Genomic DNA, 11027 nt, shown 5'->3' on the forward strand with positions numbered 1-11027 from the left:
AGATGCTAAGTATAACTTAATCTCCGAAATGAACTTCTAAGGCCCTGATACCTTGGGGTAAGGTGTTTCAGGAGATTTGATGGTATGGAAAACCCGTGATAGGTTAATTTCACATAGCTAATTCATACTTATGTATGTAGTACTGTTAAGAGTTTCTGTAAGACCAGTCTGCCTAATGAATAATGTTTTCTAATACTCAGCACACTTCCTTTGCATTGTACAGAATAAAGTATATTAGGGGGAATACTATGCCAAAGAATGTAAGTTGAGTTAGAAAAAAGGATGACAATATGCACATGTGTGTGGTTTTATGATCCTATGTATATAATTACATCTGTCCTTTTGGGTAGAACATGAAGTCTGTTGAACAATGACATGGTTCTTACCAGTAAGTGAACTGAAACTAATACTGCATTTCATGCAAACTGAATGAAGGTGAAATTGTTGACCACAATATATCAGAAACCTCACCTTTTTGAAATACGGAAATTTTCAAATAGATGCAAAGGCAGAGAAGTTAGCATATTGAGTTCCATGTACCCATCATCCTGTATCAAGTACTGGTGTGTCTTCAGTTCCCATTTCATCTGTATTTCACCCATTTCCCACCATTTCATTCCCCAACTGAGATATGCATATCCCAGAAGTGTGATTTCATGTATAAATACTTCAGATACAGTCTTTAAAAGCAAATATTTTGATATACACAAATATTCTATGTATCACCTCACAATTCAAAAAGTATGTTTCTGTCCAAAGCAAAAGAAATCCATGACCCTCGCAGTGCTGGAGTGAAGGTCATTTGAAATTTTAAAAACGCTGGGTACCTCTGTACTTGACCTTTTTAAGTTTACACTCTCTAAGCAGATTTTAGTAATCAAAGATGGTTTTTCATAACATGTTATTTATTTAGGTCATGCTTTCTATGATTTTTTTTCTAGTTAATGTGCAAAAAGGCCCAAATGCTAAAACTTACAACCATATAAAACTTTTATTAACTTGCTATGTCCTTCACATTTCCCTGCAACCCTATCCCCACTACATTTTCTCTCCCAGACTTTTAAGAGTGAGATCTGTTCTTGTAGGGGAGAAGTAAAGACAAAATTTTCGATAAACTTTAGAAGGCAGGTTCCCAAAGACTTAAAAAATCTGCAATCCTGGGTCAACAGGCCAGAAATTAAAGCATAAAGTGAAATCCTCTGCTGGAAGAGATAAAATGATAATTCCTACTTCTAAGGCTCAGCTACTTGGAGATCCCTTACTCTAGAGAATTTCACAAAAGGTCATTTTGTCTCTGGATTGTGTATTGCAGAGTCAGGTGAAAAAATGGGGATTGAAAGTTTCTTGAGAACAATGGAGAATAAAAGGGAGAAAGGGAAAGCTCATACAAACATGTCTTTAAAAGTTCAATGTCTAAAAGTGGTTTTAAAGCCAAAATCAAAATGGTTTTAATACCAGCATGGAAATACTTCCAAGAAATATGCTCGAGTATGTCTTGATTTTTTTCTACTAGTGGACATCATATCTGTGGTGCTTATGAAAGACATTAAACATAGTTCATATCTTCCAGAAATAAAATATGAAGGCACTGAAAATACATTAAAAGCAATATACTTGGTAGATGCAAAAATAGCTAATAATTTGCTATCTAATTGAAGCATTTGTTTGAAATATATTGAATAGAAAAGCAATACTGATAAAATTTAAAATTTTTTTCCCTCCAAGATACAATCTTTGAGATGAATACTGGAGAAATTTAGATGAGCTTTTATAAAATAACTTAAAATTTTTACTTCTCCCATGCTGTATCTTGGCTTAGGTATTTATAGCAGTGTATGAAAAATAAAAGTGATAATTTTGACAAGTCCTCGAAAACTGAACCCTTCTTGTAAGTAGAATATGAACATATGGAAGCCTAGCCTCACCTGCATTAAACCTGTATTGTGTGTCAGTCAAGATCAAAACTGTGGTGTTAGAATAAATACGATAGAATTACAAACAGTATACAGTAGACATACAAAAACTACATACAATGTGCAATTTTTATTCATAAAAATAAGTACAATAAAAGCAGTGCTTCATCCCCTTCTCTGTTTCAAAGCCCATAAAAATTAGTTCACCTCACTTGTTTTAGCTCCAAAAAAGTTTTCTACCCATATGGTGTGTCCATTAAATTGCTGTCATCCTCTCCAACAATCTAGTCATTCCTCAATTCTGTGATGGATGCCTGCTATTGGACCTGCTAAGCACCAACAAGGCAGTCTTTTGAGGGTGTGTGGTCTACCAGGGTCAGAATTGATCCACAGAAATGCAATACAAATGAAGTTGGGCATGGACAACAAACAGCAAGAAGTTACATACAAATTCATGTGAAACTTGATAATCTGCAATTTTGAAGACCAGGAAAGAAAATGGGTGTGTGATGCTGTTCTACTCTTTTTTTTTAATGGCATGTGGGATCTTAGTTCCCCACCAGGGACTGGAACTGTGCCCCCTGCAGTGGAATCACAGTCTTAACCACTGGAGAGTGTTAGTCACTCAGTTGTGTCTGACTCTTTGCGAACCCATGACCATTGCCTCCCAGGCTTCTCTGTCCTTGGGATTCTCCAGGCAAGAATACTGGAGTGAGGAGCCATTCTCTTCTCCAGGGGATCTTCCCAACCCAGGGATTTTGCAAACCTGGGTCTCCTGTGTTGCACAGATTCTTTACCATCTGAGCCACCTGGGAACTTGACAATCTGCATTTTGAAGACTTAAGAAAATGGGTGTGTGATACTGTTCTTTTTTTTGTCTTAATGGCATGTGGGATCTTAGTTTCCCCACCAAGGTTTGAAATTGTGCCCCTGCAGTGGAAGCACAGATTCAACCACTGGACCACCAGGGGATTCTCTATTCTACTTTAAAAGAATAAAATTCTTTTATTTATCAGATCTCTGAGGAAAATTCGTGTTACAGCATATAATGTGTGTCCCAGAGTATGGATCCTCCCAGCTACACTGATTCCAGGACTGATGTGCAGTTAGCACGTCTACAGCCTTGGCACAATGGCCTAAGGATGTCAGAAATCGTAGGGTCAAGAAGCACAGTTTCAGCAGTCAGCCTTCAGTTCAGTCGCTCAGTTGTGTCCAACTCTTTCCTACCCCATGAATCGCAGCACGCCAGGCCTCCCTGTCCATCACCAACTCCCGGAGTTCACCCAAACTCATGTCCATGAAGTCGGTGATGCCATCCAGCCATCTCATCCTCTGTCCCCTTCTCTTCCTGCCCCCAAGCCCTCCCAGCATCAGGGTCTTTTGCAATGAGTCAACTCTTCGCATGAGGCGGCCAAAGTATTGGAGTTTCAGCCTCAGCATCAGTCCTTCCAATGAACACCCAGGACTGATCTTTAGGATGGACTGGTTGGATCTCCTTGCAGTGCTTAGGGTTGGAGAACTGGTCACTTTAGGGTTAGAGAAGTGATCCTGGAGCCAGATAGCAGGACTCCCTCACTTTCTTCTCCTTCTTGCTGGGCTGTGTATCTTTTTCCCACCTGAGTCCCAGCTCTTGCATCTTGCAGCATCTTCCCACTTCCACACTGTCCACTCACAAAAGCTGTTTTCTCTTTTCCCCTTCTTCTCCACTGAGAATATCTGTAAGGTTTTTATGGCTGGATGAATGACTTAACAAATGCCTTTCTCCACGGGTCTATTGGGAAAGATTCTCATTTTTAACGTGTTCTGCCACCATTTCAATTTGGATCTCAATTGGGCAAGGGAATTTTTTGCTAATCCTCAGCCTTTAAAGAGAACTTTACTACAGGAAGAACCTATTCTTATCTAGGATTCTTCAGGATTACTTCCCATGTACTGAAAGCTGTGCCTTTCCTTTTCAAACTAAACATTTACCTCAGCACACCCAAATCAATATTCCCATTTTAGGGATTAATAGTTGAAAGAATCCTTTAACTCCAAATCATCTGCTTTAGGAGTTAAATTGTCTCTTAGATATGGAAACTGCCCTGGAATTAGTGTCTGAATTCAGAAGTTTTAGAACTTTCAAAGAGTTTGATTAAAGTTCATCAGCTGTCTGTCTGTGACCCCCAAATACTCAAGTCAGTGGGATGTGTGTTGCTAAAAACCCTCATTGGTCTTCCTCTCCCCACATCCCAAAGTATCGTGTTTGTGTGTTAGTCGCTCGGTCATGTCCGACTCTTTGCAACCCTGTGGACTGTAGCCTGCCAGCCTCCTCTGTTCATGGAATTCTCCAGGCAAGATTGCTGGAGTGGGTAGCCATTCCCTTCTCCAGGGGATCTTCCCTACCCAGGGATCGAACCTGGGTCTCCTGCACCCCAGGCAGGTTCTTTACTATCTGAGCTACCAGGGAAGCCCTACGTCCCAGAGATCTGACTTCAAAGGAATGGGTCACATATGAAGCAACATTTCCTGAGCAGCACTTGTGTGCTGAGGACTGAGATTGAAGCAACAGCAGACAGGGTCTTCGAACACCTGCACCAACCCACCAGATGGGCACTGAAGTTTGAAAGGGAATGCAGAGGGGTTGTCTCTAAAGCATGCCACAATCCTCCCTAGGAACACCACTCAAACTGGAATCAGACCAAGATCTTTTTCTTCTGTGTTTGGGCATTTATCCATGTGAATTACTATTTTAGGGTTCCTCTTTCACTCCTACCCACACATCCAATATTCCATATGCCTTCTTTTAAAAAACAAATGGTTGTCTGGTCCGGGTGTGCACTTCTCCCTTCCGAGTTGCCTTTGTGTGACATGCTTGCCTGCCGTGACCACCACCACCTGCTCCTCAGCCAACTATCTATTTTAGACAGAGTCTGTCCCAGCTTTTGAGCCGACTGCAGAGAGCAACGTCAGTAATTGCTAGTGGCAAGATAAACGGAGTCATGAATTAGCTGATGAATAGTATTCCTGGGGAAGAGCAGGCCCTCGCCTGCAGTCACAGGGAAGGTAGAGCCCACCAAGTGGCAAGATGGCACAGCGGGCAGGGCCCTGGAAGATGCCCGCCTCACGGAGCAGGGAGCAGGTTTTCCCCAGGGCTCACCTTTCCCTGCCGAGGAGCAATGGCTACCACCGCAGTCCTCCGCATCTGGGAGCAGAGCCGAGGTTTCTGAAATGAAACTGGTACCGATGAGCAATGCAGTTTACATTCTTGGTCCCTTTTCTTTGCTTCCCAGCCAACTCTACAGTAAGGTTAAAACTTTTAAACTTGAATGTGAACCTCATATTAACTTAAACCATTACAGGCATACCTCAGAGATATGGTGGATTCAGTTCCAGACCACTGCAATGAAGTGAGTCCGCATGAGTTTTCCAGTTTCTCAGTGCATGTGAAAGTCACGTTTACACTATACTGTAGTTTATTAAATGTGCAATGGCATTATGTCTAAAAAAATGTACGTATCTTAATTTTAAAATACTTCATTGCTAAAAAATGCTAATTATCAACTGAGCTGTCAGGGAATTGTAGTAACATCAAAGGTCACTGATCACAGATCACTGTAACAAATGTAACAATAACGAAAATGCTTGAACTATTTCAAGAACTCTCAAAACTTGAGACAGGGACACAAAGTGAGCAAATGCTATCGGAAAAAAATACCTTGTTTGACCCAGGGTTGCCATAAACCTTCAATCTGTTTAAAAAAATTGCATTATATATGACGTGCAATAAAGCGAGGTATGCCTGTATCTTCAATATACGCATAGTTCTCAGACTGAAAATCAGGCAAAAGTGTGATCCATTTTCGTGTAAATTTTTACTTCTGTTATTTAAAATAAAGCTAATATAGCACTTATATCACAGTTACTACCCCATATATTTGAATAGAATTATGTATGTGCTTCAAATTTATTTCACAGCCTAATCCACCTTTTCCCCCCTATATTTAAAAGAAGATACTTTTCTCCCCCAACTGCCCCGTGAGCTGTCAGTTGAACTGAACAATCTCTGCTACAAGGTTGTATAAACCTAATTGTGTTCATTTCCACAGAGCCCTCTCTTCTTTGTCATCCATACCAAGTAAGTGTGACTCAGTTTGTAAATCACTTGCAGTGTCTCCTCTCCGTCCTTGCCCTTCTCACACCCGAGCTGGGGGCCTGTTTCTCACGTAACGTCAGAATTCTGCAAGTCGGGCTCCATCCCACATCAACAGGCTCGCCATCACCCTGCTGCAGGGCCTGCGGGGAACCAGAGAGAGAAAGGACCAGACAGCCCAAGTTCATCTGTACTTTCCACTTGGCTATGATGATCAGCCAGAGAATATTCTCCTGAGAGATGGCTGAGACTGAGTCTATTTCAAATGACTTCAAAAGGACAATGCTGTCATCGCGTACTTGAGGAAATTGCCGGCTATACAGAGGAAGAGAAGCCACTTTCTGAAATGTGATAGCAAAGCATAACTGTAAAATGAAAAGCAATTTAAATGTATTACTGGACAAAAACCATTAGCCCAATGAACATAAATAACCCTAGTGAGGAAGGGCACTATTTCCGGACAACTGCTCCCTTAGTTTGGAGGAAATTTCTCTCTTACTGGAAGGCCTCTGAGTGTCATTAAAGGGGTTGCAACTGAAACATGTTATCAAGGAGTCAGATTTTTTCCACTTGTGTAAACAACCCTATTGGTATTACTGTGACATTTTTGCAGGCAGGGAAGCCAATAACTACTGGTATAACCAGATCCAGGCAATTTTGCTTTCTGAAAGAAGGGTTGTCAACTCTTGATTATTTCTCTCAGATTATCCTCGCAGATGCTGCCAAACTCCTATTGACATCACCCACACCATTAACCACTTCATTAAATTCTTTGTGCTGCTAATGCTGTCTTTATTTAATCTGATTCAGCAAGAGCAAGAAGAAAGGGAACTTTTAATCTCTAGACTTGGGGAAGATGCAAGCCTGGAGACCCTGACACTGCCTTAGGCTGGACCTGAGCATCCTGGTGGGCAGAAGTTGGCATGGGGTCCCTGTACATGGGTGCTGTTCTTTGGGATTCTCTATAGTACACAGGTATCCTCATGGTTCCTTTACTACGCTAGTGATACACTGAGTTTGGGCAGCTTCCTAATGTGCCATGGAACTTCCCAGCTGGTGCAGGGGTAAAGAATTCGCCTGCCAGTGAAGGAGACACAAGAGACACTGGTTCGATCCCATTGTCAGAAAGATCCCCTGGAGAAGGGAATGGCAACCCGCTACAGTATCCTTGCCCGGGAAATTCCATGGACAGAGGAGCCTGGCGGGCTACAGTCAGCAAAGAGTTGGACAGGACTGCGCACACACACACCCCGCCCCCACGTGCCATGACTCTCAGAGCGTGGTTCCCGTCTCCGGAAGGACGGAGACTAGAGTGAGATGGAGATCGACACCCCCTAGAAGACGTGCTCACTCACGCATGAGCCAAATGCAGTAATGTCAGCTCACAGGAAGACGGTTTCACTGTCTTTGTTTTGGTGTTGTTTGCTGTGATTTGCTTGTTTGTTCATTTTGCCAGAGGAGGAGAGGGTATTTCAAGGGCAATCACCTTGGACTCTGGAAAAAAAAATTTGAACTCTTTTGTCTCAAAGTAGCTTCACACCAATGGGATCCAGACCACAGACACCCCAGGAAGGAGGCTGAGACCTGGTGGAGACAGTTACCCCATGGATGGGAGGAAAATTTTCCCTCCTTCCATCTATGTTCTTTGACTGACCTAATAATTAAATGGACATAGGACAGATTAACAGGGGAAAACCAAATTTAATTCACTACATATGAGAGCTCATTAAAAAATATGAAACTCAAAGAAGTGGCCAAAGCATGCAGCTTTTATACATTTTAGATAGGCAAAAATGTATAAATGATACACTTGAAGAACTGGCAAGATAAAAAGTGTGGACTTGGGGTAGTGAATTGAGGAAGAATTTACAAGTTTTGTTTACACAGCCTTCTGGGTCTCAAATTCCTGTCTTTGAGAATTTGAGAGGATGGTGGGAAGGACGTCTCTTCCTCCTGTGCAGGGAGGCTACCTGTCACATGGAAGACTTATTTCCTGCTTTCAGGGGAACAAAGGAGGGTCAGAGTGTCCTTCTTGTACTGGCTGTCCTAACTTTAATTTGAAACAATCAATATGCCAAAGTGGCATGATTTGGGCTGCCTTGTCCTGAATCCAATCACCCATTGAGAGATGTAGGATGAGGATGCTAGATGTGAGATCTCTGAAAACCAGAATCACCGCAAGCAGAGAGCTAACATCCCCAGGAGTCAGACAGCCAAGCTGGGAGTAGGGGAAGCTACTTTGTACAGCCCCGTAGCTCCTAGCGAGCACAGGGCCGGCACACCACAGGCAGCCTGCAAATCCCAATGACCGAAGCAAATCTTTCCCCTCTTCTCTACTCTCTACCCTGAACTCCTATGTGACCAGAATCAGATCACCTCACCTCTTTGTGTCTATATCTTTAATGAGGGCATTGTAACATCTTCATCCAAGAATAATTTTGTGGATGCAATGAGATACAACATTTGAACAAGTTTTGTAAATTCTAAAATTCTATTATACTTTAAAAATTAGAAAACTTTAAGTGTATTAAAAGACTAGCTATAGAATGTGAGAAAATATTTGTAAACATATCTGATAAAGAATTTGTATTCAAACTATACAAAAAGCTCAACAATAAGAAAACAGCCCAGTTAAAAAGTGGGTAAGTGATCTGAACAGATAACACATAGAGGTGGCAGAGAACATACACAAGGAAAATAAGCATAGGAAAAGATGCTTAATATCTTATGTCATTAGGGACTTGCAGATTAACACGAGATACCACTATATTCCTATCAGAATAACCAAAATCCAAAAGACTGACACCACCAATGCTAACAAGAGTGTGGAGCAACTAGAACTCTCTTTCATTGCTGGTGGGAATGCAAAATGGTACAGACACTTTGGAAGTTTGCAGTCACTTATGAAGTGAAACAGGCTTACTACACGATCCAACAATTGTTCCCCAAAGGAGTTGAAAACATATCGTCCTGCAAAAATCTGCACATGAATATTTATAGAAGCTAAACAAACAAACAAACAAATTATTGCCAAAAACTGGAAGCAATAAACAAATAAATTATTGCCCAAAACTGTCCTTTGATTGGAAATAGATAAATTGTGGTACACTCATATCAGTTCAGTCGCTCAGTCATGTCCGACTCTTTGCGACTCCATGAATCGCAGCACGCCAGGCCTCCCTGTCTATCACCAACTCCTGGAGTTCACTTAGACTCACGTCCAGGGAGTCAGTGATGCCATCCAGCCATCTCATCCTTGGTCGTCCCCTTCTCCTCCTGCCCCCAATCCCTCCCAGCATCAGACTCTTTTCCAATGAGTCAACTCTTCGCATGAGGTGGCCAAAGTACTGGAGTTTCAGCTTTAGCATCATTCCTTCCAAAGAAATGCCAGGGCTGATCTCCTTCAGAATGGACTGGTTGGATCTCCTTGCAGTCTAAGGGACTCTCAAGAGTCTTCTCCAACACCACAGTTCAAAAGCATCAATTCTTCAGTGCTCAGCCTTCTTCACAGTCCAACTCTCACATCCATACATGACCACAGGAAAAACCATAGCCTTGACTAGACGGACGTTAGTCAGCAAAGTAATGTCTCTGCTTTTGAATATGCCATCTAGGTTGCTCATAGCTTTTCTTCCAAGGAGTAAGCGTCTTTTAATTTCATAGCTGCAATCACCATCTGCAGTGATTTTGGAGCCCCCCATAATAAAGTCTGACACTGTTTCTACTGTTTCCCCATCTATTTCCCATGAAGTGATGGGACCGGATGCCATGATCTTCATTTTCTGAATGTTGAGCTTTAAGTCAACTTTTTCGCTCTCCTCTTTCACTTTCATCAAGAGGCTTTTTAGCTCCTCTTCACTTTCTGCCATAAGGGTGGTGTCATCTGCATATCTGAGGTTATTGATATTTCTCCTGGCAATCTTGATTCCAGCTTGTATTTCTTCCAGCCCAGTGTTTCTCATGATGTACTCTGCATAGAAGTTAAATAAGCAGGGTGATAATATATTATTCAAGAGTAAAAGACGAGTCATCAAGGCACGAAAAGATATGGATGAACTTAAATGTGTATTGTTAAGTGAAAGAAGCCAGTCTGAAAAGGTTACATCTACACTGTACGATTCCAACCATGTGACATTACAGAAAAGGCAAATCTATGGAGACGGTGAAAGACCGGTGGTTGAGGAAGGGTATATAGGTGAAGCACAGGGACCATTCAGGTAATGAAACTCTTCTGTAAGATCCTGTAACGATGGGTACATGACACTGTGAATTCGTTAGAACCCATGGAATGTGCATCACAAAAAGGGAACTCTAATGTAAACAATGAATTTTAGTGGATATGTCACAAATCATACGAAAGTCACCATACCAACGAGAGAAGTTAACGATAGGGGAACTGGGGCCGGGGATGCAGAAGGGCTGGAAGAGTGAGGGGATGCATGGGTTTCTCTGTACTTTCTGCTCTGTTTTTCTGTAAACCTAAAACCAGTACAGATAATAAAGTCTATTAATTAAATAAAAATTAGAACGTCCCCTTTGTGTATCTACTTCTCAAATGTCACCAAAATGGAACAAGTTAGTGGCTAAAAAGTCATGTTAATTTTTTCATTGTTTTTTTCTGTTTAATAAAGTAAGTAACTGTGTGGAAGAAAAACCCTACGATTTCCCTCCTTTGGGGACATTTTTTTTTTTCCTATTTTGAATGGAAAAAGTAAGCCTTTGGTACATTTTTCCTTTTCCTGAATGGGCCCATATACAAAAAACATTGGCAAACACTGCATGTAAAAATAAACAAGTTCTCCTCTGAGGGGGATACCTACCTCATTTTACATGCATTCTCCTGCTTGCTATCAAATATAAAAGAGTGCTTTAAAATGTATAATCACCAGAGAGTCCTGATGCTCCTCAAAGGAGAGGTGGTGGGGTTTTATCCTGTGTGACTAGAGCACTTCAGTATTTTTGATTTGGAAAAAATTACTTCC

Source organism: Budorcas taxicolor, chromosome 1, assembly GCF_023091745.1.
Source record: "Budorcas taxicolor isolate Tak-1 chromosome 1, Takin1.1, whole genome shotgun sequence".
NCBI lineage: Eukaryota > Metazoa > Chordata > Mammalia > Artiodactyla > Bovidae > Budorcas > Budorcas taxicolor.